We start from the raw sequence: 7,499 nt of genomic DNA, 5'->3' as shown, positions 1-7,499 counted from the left end.
TCTGATTGATCAGATTGCCTTACCCACCTCGGTCACTTTGAAGAATTTGGATTTAAAATAATAAAAGCCAGCACATTTTTTTTTTCTCTTATACAAAAGAGAAGCCTATTTTAATTAGGCTTTGTTTCCAAGGGCTCCCCTCACCTGTGAATATTTCACCACCACCTGGTTTGGTACCATACTTCTCATTGAGGTGCTTTTTGATACTGAACTTCCTTAAAAGTACAGTGCCTTCTCGGATAGTATGTATATGTCAGAGAGATCAAAGCTGACATGACACAGTTTACACCAATCTTTAAGCATTTAAAAAGTTGAGTCCCTGCCAGGTTTCTTTGTCTTGAAACTTATAGGGCAAGGTGTGTGCCACTTGTTACTTAGCAGGTAAATGATTTTGTTTCCATTGACTAGACAGAGCAGCTGTTGTTACACTGGCTTTCACCTGATTCTGATAAAATTGTCTGAAATAACCGTTGCTAGAAATACTTCTACAGCCTTTATTAAAACTCCTGAAATCCCAAGCAGATGACAACTCCCCACAGCACAGCTGGGCATTATCTTGTGTGAATGCCAACAGCCTGGCCTGGGCTGTAGCCTCTCCTACAAATGTGGATCGCGCATTGGACTTCAACAGTATTATTCTTTCTCTTGCCAGTGAAACCTCATTCCTAGTCTACAGATCAGCCTGTCTCATGACCCAGAGCCACACGAGTCCTTAAGAAATTTACATTTTTCAGGAAGTCTTGCCAAATTCTACATGGCTGGGAAGATCTTTTCCCTTTTTTTTAAACCGCATGTAGTATGGACCCTTTTCCAATTAAATCAGCAGAAATAAAACAGACCTCGCCACAAATGACATTTCCTTTCTCAAAGGCACTTTCGGCTGCATTGCTTGTGGTGTTGCATCACTTACTAGAACTACTTCTGAAAACAAATTTAAAAGGTTTTTAAAAAACAAAGGAATGATGCAACTGTGCCACAGGAGCACTGGGGAGAATTCATCTGAGAAGTAGTTCTAATGATACTAAGTGAATAGTAGTTCTAGTAATACTAAGTGAGTTTTAGACTCCTCATATTACTTCTTGGTAGTTTAACATCATCCAATGACAGTGTTGCTCTCGATCACTTCACGGTATAATATGGAGCAGAGATTCTTGTTTATGCCTGGTCAGTCCCTTAAAGCGTGCCATTAGTTATTTATAGGTATTAAAAAATAGTTGTTACTCTACAGGTAGATAGCTAATTTCAGTACACTGCTCAAGTCATTCGCAATACAAAAGCTGTTCAGCAGTCATGACCGGAAGTCGAGCATGGGTGAACGCTAGCAGTCGCGGTGTTGGAGCACCCCTCCAGTGCCTGCTGTGCAGCACGGACACCGTCTCGGCCCGGACGATCTATGGAGCAAACCAGGCCCAGCTCCCAGCCTGCGCGTGTCTGTGCCCAGTGCACCTTCAAGCCACATGCCGGATGGATACGGAGGTGATCTCTGAGCTGCCGTGCAACAAACAAGGTCAACTTCTGCCAATGTTAGAAAGGGATTGTTTTAATCTAGCCTCTTCTTGCATTCACCTGCTCCTCCAACCCACGTCCACCGTATTTTAATTTAAAACGGGTAATTAACTTTTCTTGTGAGTATTTAATTTAAAAAAACCAAAAGTCAGCAGAAATAAAACAGACCTTGCCACAAATGACATTTCCTTTCTCAAAGGCAGTTTTGGCTGCATTGCTTGTGGTGTTGCATCACTTACTAGAACTACTTCTGAAAACAAATTTAAAAGGTATTTTAAAAAACAAAGGAATGATGCAACTGTGCCACAGGAGCACTGGGGAGAATTCATCTGAGAAGTAGTTCTAATGATACTAAGTGAATAGTAGTTCTAGTAATACTAAGTGAGTTTTAGACTCCTCATATTACTTCTTGGTAGTTTAACATCATCCAATGACAGTGTTGCTCTCGATCACTTCACGGTATAATATGGAGCAGAGATTCTTGTTTATGCCTGGTCAGTCCCTTAAAGCGTGCCATTAGTTATTTATAGGTATTAAAAAATAGTTGTTACTCTACAGGTAGATAGCTAATTTCAGTACACTGCTCAAGTCATTCGCAATACAAAAGCTGTTCAGCAGTCATGACCGGAAGCCCAGGGCCAGCCTCGAGCATGGGTGAACGCTAGCAGTCGCGGTGTTGGAGCACCCCTCCAGTGCCTGCTGTGCAGCACGGACACCGCCTCGGCCCGGACGATCTATGGAGCAAACCAGGCCCAGCTCCCAGCCTGCGCGTGTCTGTGCCCAGTGCACCTTCAAGCCACATGCCGGATGGATACGGAGGTGATCTCTGAGCTGCCGTGCAACAAACAAGGTCAACTTCTGCCAATGTTAGAAAGGGATTGTTTTAATCTAGCCTCTTCTTGCATTCACCTGCTCCTCCAACCCACGTCCACCGTATTTTAATTTAAAACGGGTAATTAACTTTTCTTGTGAGTATTTAATTTAAAAAAACCAAAAGTTATGGTCTGGAGCCATTTCTGCCAACTGCCTGCACAAAGCAAGGCTTTAACAAATCAAAATTACTAGCACAAAGTGGTGTCTGAGGACAGAAATCACAGCCAGCACGTCCTGTCTGCACCTGTGTTTTTCTCCTTGTTGTTTTCCCGTACACACAAACATTCCATCGGAAGGGCACGCGCTTGGCTTGTACGGCAGGTCCAGCACAGCTGCAAGGCGAGGCAAACCGTCCTTCTGCTGTTCCTCCCGAGCCCCCTGCTGGAGCGTGCGCCACGGAGGCTGGGCCACCAGCTCGGCTGTGCTCTTGTGGGCTCTGCGGTTGGAAAAGGGGGGACTAGGAAGGGTAAGAGTAGCATGTAAATCAGCTAAAGATTAATTACAAAACAGATTTACAGTTTTAGCTTTTCTTAGGTGGGTAGCAATCCAATGTCCATGTCACCACTGCCAACAAATCTTGACGCAGTATTAGGGTCACAAATGCTGCTCTGGCTTGAGCACTTGACTGGTCAGAATAAGGTCAGTTCTTCCAAAAGGTATAGAGGGCATACACTGCTTTGGCTTAGACATAAACAATGACCAACCTTCATTTACATTACTTACTGACCTCTGCTGTGATCTATGGAACACTTAAAAAATTTTAATAGTGCGGGTTTTTTTAAGTACAAAGGAGGTATTTTCAGTGGCATGTTTTGCTTTTGTCTGCATTTGTAACCAAGAACCAGCTTTTCTGCTTGTTGCTGGTATACTATCAACTTGCTCTGCAACAACATAATCAACTAACTTGCAAGAATATCCATGTTCATCACACAGCACAGATAGAAGACAGGCTGGGAAGAAATACAGAAAAAAAAAATCAGATTTTCTTTTCTCAGGGTTCTGTTTTTCTAGCAAGTGAGAAGATGGTATATATTGCAGATTTTTTTTTTTTCTGGATGAGGTTTTTCAGGTGTAGGGTGCACTCATTAAATTTGACAGCTGTTTAAGTTGTTCCTGAAGTTCACCTCAGCAGTAGCTTTCAAAAATATTAAAAAAAAAAAAAAAAGATAAATCAGCTTAAAGCTAATTTAATTAATTTCATGAGGGCGCTGCGGAGTGTAACTGCTTCTTAATGTACATGCACTGCATAGGATCTAGAAGAATTTGCTGTGGATTCTTTAAAACCTGTGTGCTGATTAGTTCAGTTTGGTTTTGTGGTATTGAAGAATTCTTCAAACATCTGTGATTTGATTGACTTCGTAAACTTGTATTCTGTAAAGTGCCATAGACTTTTTTTTTTTAAATTGTAGCATATTTAAAAAAAAAATATATATATATACACAAACTTGTGTGAGATGTGCAATACCAGGAATGGGTTTTGTTGTGGGTTCCCCCCCGCCCTTAGTTTTTGCTTTTAAACAAGATATTTGAAAAGGGACTTCCCAGGGAAGAAGGAGCTGGAGTTTTGGTGGTGTGGACAAACTAAAGCATACAGTAATGCAATAGAATCACTGATTTTGAAGATTAATGCAACAGTAGTAACAGCAGCTTAAAGATTTAACAAAAATCTCTTCTAGATTGATTTGAAATACTCAGATCTATATAATATAGACAATTCAAATGTGAAGCTGTGTCCATCTCTGGGAATATGCAATCTAAAAGCTGAAAAGGCTCAGCAAGGTTTCTTAATGTGCTTTATTTATAATGTGGCACTGCAAAAAACATTGCTACTGAGCTATTTATGGGTTGTCTATATCACCTTTGTATCTATTTTACTCAATAAAGTTCTCTGGATTCTGAGATGTTTTTTCCAGCCAAATCATTTCCATTTTGCATTGTTACCCCACATCAGAATATCTCACATCCTAGTGGTAAACGGAGAAGAGTTCAAGTCTTCCTTGAAAGCAGTGGGCACTGGTGCCTACCTCAAGGAAAGGACAGAGCATGGCAGCAACGTATACACCACAGCTGCTTTGTATAGGAAGAGCAGCTGAGGCAATCCAGCTAGAGTAGATTTTGAGCCATGGTTTATTTGTGGTACTGTTTTTCTGTTCTTGAGTCACCACTATGTACATTTGTTAGCATGAATGATGTACCTAATGTGTTATTTTTAATCTAAATTTCAATTAAAATGTGAGTTTCCAAACTTCAACAGGAGTCTGACTACTTTGATTCAAACATATTGGACAGGTTGAGCCACAGCAAGGTACCTTTAATTGTAGCTTTAATAGCATTTAAGATCCCAGCCCACTGACATTGTTAGCGTTTCAGATTTCCATCTGAGTTTAACAATTATTACCGCTTACTGATCAAAAAGTATGTGATCTGAAATTGTAGCTATGTGTTATTCAGTACAGTTGCATTAAAGAGACTTTCTAATTGACTATATGCCTGACAAATGTTTTTCATTTTGCAACTACAGCACTGGAGTGCCTTTCTCATGAAAAGGGGTAGGGAAGGTTGTAAAACAAATACTGCTTAATCACACAGACTTTTAAAATGGTATTTGCCACAGCGTGTCTTACCTTTCACCTGTGACTTGACAAACACTAGAGAGAGGTTACATACTGTTCTCTAAGCAAATTTAAGGCAGAACTAGGAGTAAGGCTTTCAGTAGTTTAAAGAAAAGTCAGGATGTCACTTTTGTCTCATAGTTGCTATCGTCCATTTCTATTAAATTTACATATAATTAATTGCATTTACTTTAATTACACTCCTAACAGTTTCTAAACTTCCAAGAAGTAGCTCTTGGTTAAAATTTGGAACACTTAGAAACCTACAGTCCAGAAGAAGTTAGGGGATAGGTGCCACTCAACACACCACCACGTTAGTCATCTTTATGGATTTCAAAGCAGGTATAGATACAGCAGTTATTCTACAAATACAAAATACTGCTGAAAGAAATTACGAAGTACTGATTTGTATAGCTAAAAATACTACCTCCCTTTTTCAGTAAGGTTAACAGAGTCGGCAATAGGGAACGTGGAGTTCAATTCTCTAATTGTGTGAATTATTACAGGTTTCTGTGTTCTAGTAACTTCTTCCCCAAGCTCCAGCTAAGCTAGGTTTAGACTGGTGATGCAATGAGAAAGTGAATGTGTATTATTAATATCAGAGTGACAGGAATATAAAGATGTTGTCTTGCTCCTCTTACTCACTGAAAGCTTGTTTTCAAATAGATGCCTTTTATTTGATTTGTGGTATCTTCATATCAGTGAAATTCTGACAGCATAGGAATCGGTGTCCCTAACCAGCTTTAGGTATCACTCAGATGCAGTGGGATCAGTAATCTGGTCTAGCTGAGAAAGGTAAAGAGAAAATAATTCAAAATTTAATCACATTATTCTGACCACTTCCAATTGCTCTCCTACCTTGAACAAAAAGTACACCCCACTGCCCAATCCAGCATATCCACTTTTTCCTCTAAAATATCAAAAATACATGCACAGCAAAGACAGCAGCCCCGCACTGCAAAACAGCAACACCTGCTTTGGCATGTGTGCAGTGGCTACAGCTCAGACAATATACGATTGTTTAATCAGGCTATAAACAGTGTAAAATCTACTCGCAGCACTGTCAGCTGAAACAGTGGCAGAGCAGCTGATGCCGCAGAGCATTGGTGTACAGAGGCAGCCGTTTTTTAAAATGGCCTGGGCTCCAGCCAGTATATCCTACCCAGCTCTGGTTGTATGCATTTGCAAAGCAGAAAAGCTGAGTGAATGGCCACAAGTAACCGGACCCTAAAGCAGGCTGCATTTTTCAGGCCTGCATTAGCCCTGTTCCAAGCACGCTGCCCATTACTAACACAACCTCCAACTTTATCACCAAAAATCAGTCTCTGAAATTTCCCATCTCACCAGCCGAAAGTTTCCCTTCCTGAACTGTGTGCACAAAGAAGCAAAACCTGTCTTCTCAATACTTTGTACAGCAACTCCTCTGTAATATATACACATTACTTAGTCACATCGCAGCACCAAGTGTATTGAGAGACAGTAAAACGAACGAATTGAAAGCACTGTTGTTTGGTGTAATCACTATCCATTCATCCAACAAGCACATTTTAGATGAGCTGTATATGCTTCCTTTAAACAGCTGGACAATTAATTTCTTTTTTTCAGAACAAAATGTATGGCAGCGTGATCCACAAGTCATACTTCCCATCAACACATTTTTTTTTTTCCCTCAGTAGTGTGTGACATGGTATCTAGTTTAATCCTAATATAAAGTTAAACTAGTATTCTGCTGCTGCGGTAAGAAATCTGCGCCACTTCTTTGGTAAGTCCTCCAGATTTTTCTACTGATGAGAATAAAAGCTACTTGCAGACATACAATTAATTTGTAGGAAAAGAAGTACAAACTAATTCTTACACATTTTAATGTAACTGAGTGAAACCTAACACACATTTGTTTTAATCATCTGATCCACTGTGCCTTACTACTGATTCATAACCAGATGCTCTAGGTGCATGCCTTTTCCTTGACAGAAATGTCTTTCCAGAAGTATCACTTGAGTATTTTTGATCACAGTTCTCTTCGTGCTGTTTTCTCTGTGCGTGCATGCCTTCCCAACTTCGTGCTTACAACTTCTTGAGGAGAACTAGCCTCAGCAAACCAGAGGAATTATCTCCCCACAACAGCACTTAAATTGTGTAATAACTGTAACCATAAAACATGACTGGGTCATGCTGCACAACTGTGCTTACCATTTACAAGAAAGTACAAAAACTGTTCCTTTAGTCTGCTGCCACTGCCGTCCTAGATCTGTAAATTACAAAGAAAGAGATCAAGCAGATGAAGAATTTCACTACTAAATGATGCATGCATGCGCAAGCATCTTCAAAAACTCACGTCTGCTATCTGCCAAAATAATCCTGACTGTACCTCACTCACAGCACTGTTCTCTGTATTGTGCATTTGCAAACGTAACTACATCACAGTGGTCTAGATGAAGTTGTTTTGCCCTTCAAAGAAAACCCAGTAATAAATTCAATACTAGAAAGCAGGTGTTACAGTTGATATTA

At 40.2% G+C, this 7,499-nt stretch overlaps 1 pseudogene; it reads left to right on the top strand.

The window, feature by feature from the left end:
- Positions 1–4,275, top strand: part of LOC103919761 — a 4,570-nt pseudogene extending 295 nt beyond the window's left edge.
- The last annotated feature ends 3,224 nt before the right edge of the window (positions 4,276–7,499 follow it).

This window comes from Pygoscelis adeliae, unplaced genomic scaffold (genome assembly GCF_000699105.1).
Source record: "Pygoscelis adeliae isolate BGI_AS28 unplaced genomic scaffold, ASM69910v1 Scaffold26, whole genome shotgun sequence".
NCBI classification, from domain to species: Eukaryota; Metazoa; Chordata; class Aves; order Sphenisciformes; family Spheniscidae; genus Pygoscelis; species Pygoscelis adeliae.
Note: the sequence above shows the minus strand (reverse complement) of the source record. Positions and strands in the feature narration are given on the sequence as shown.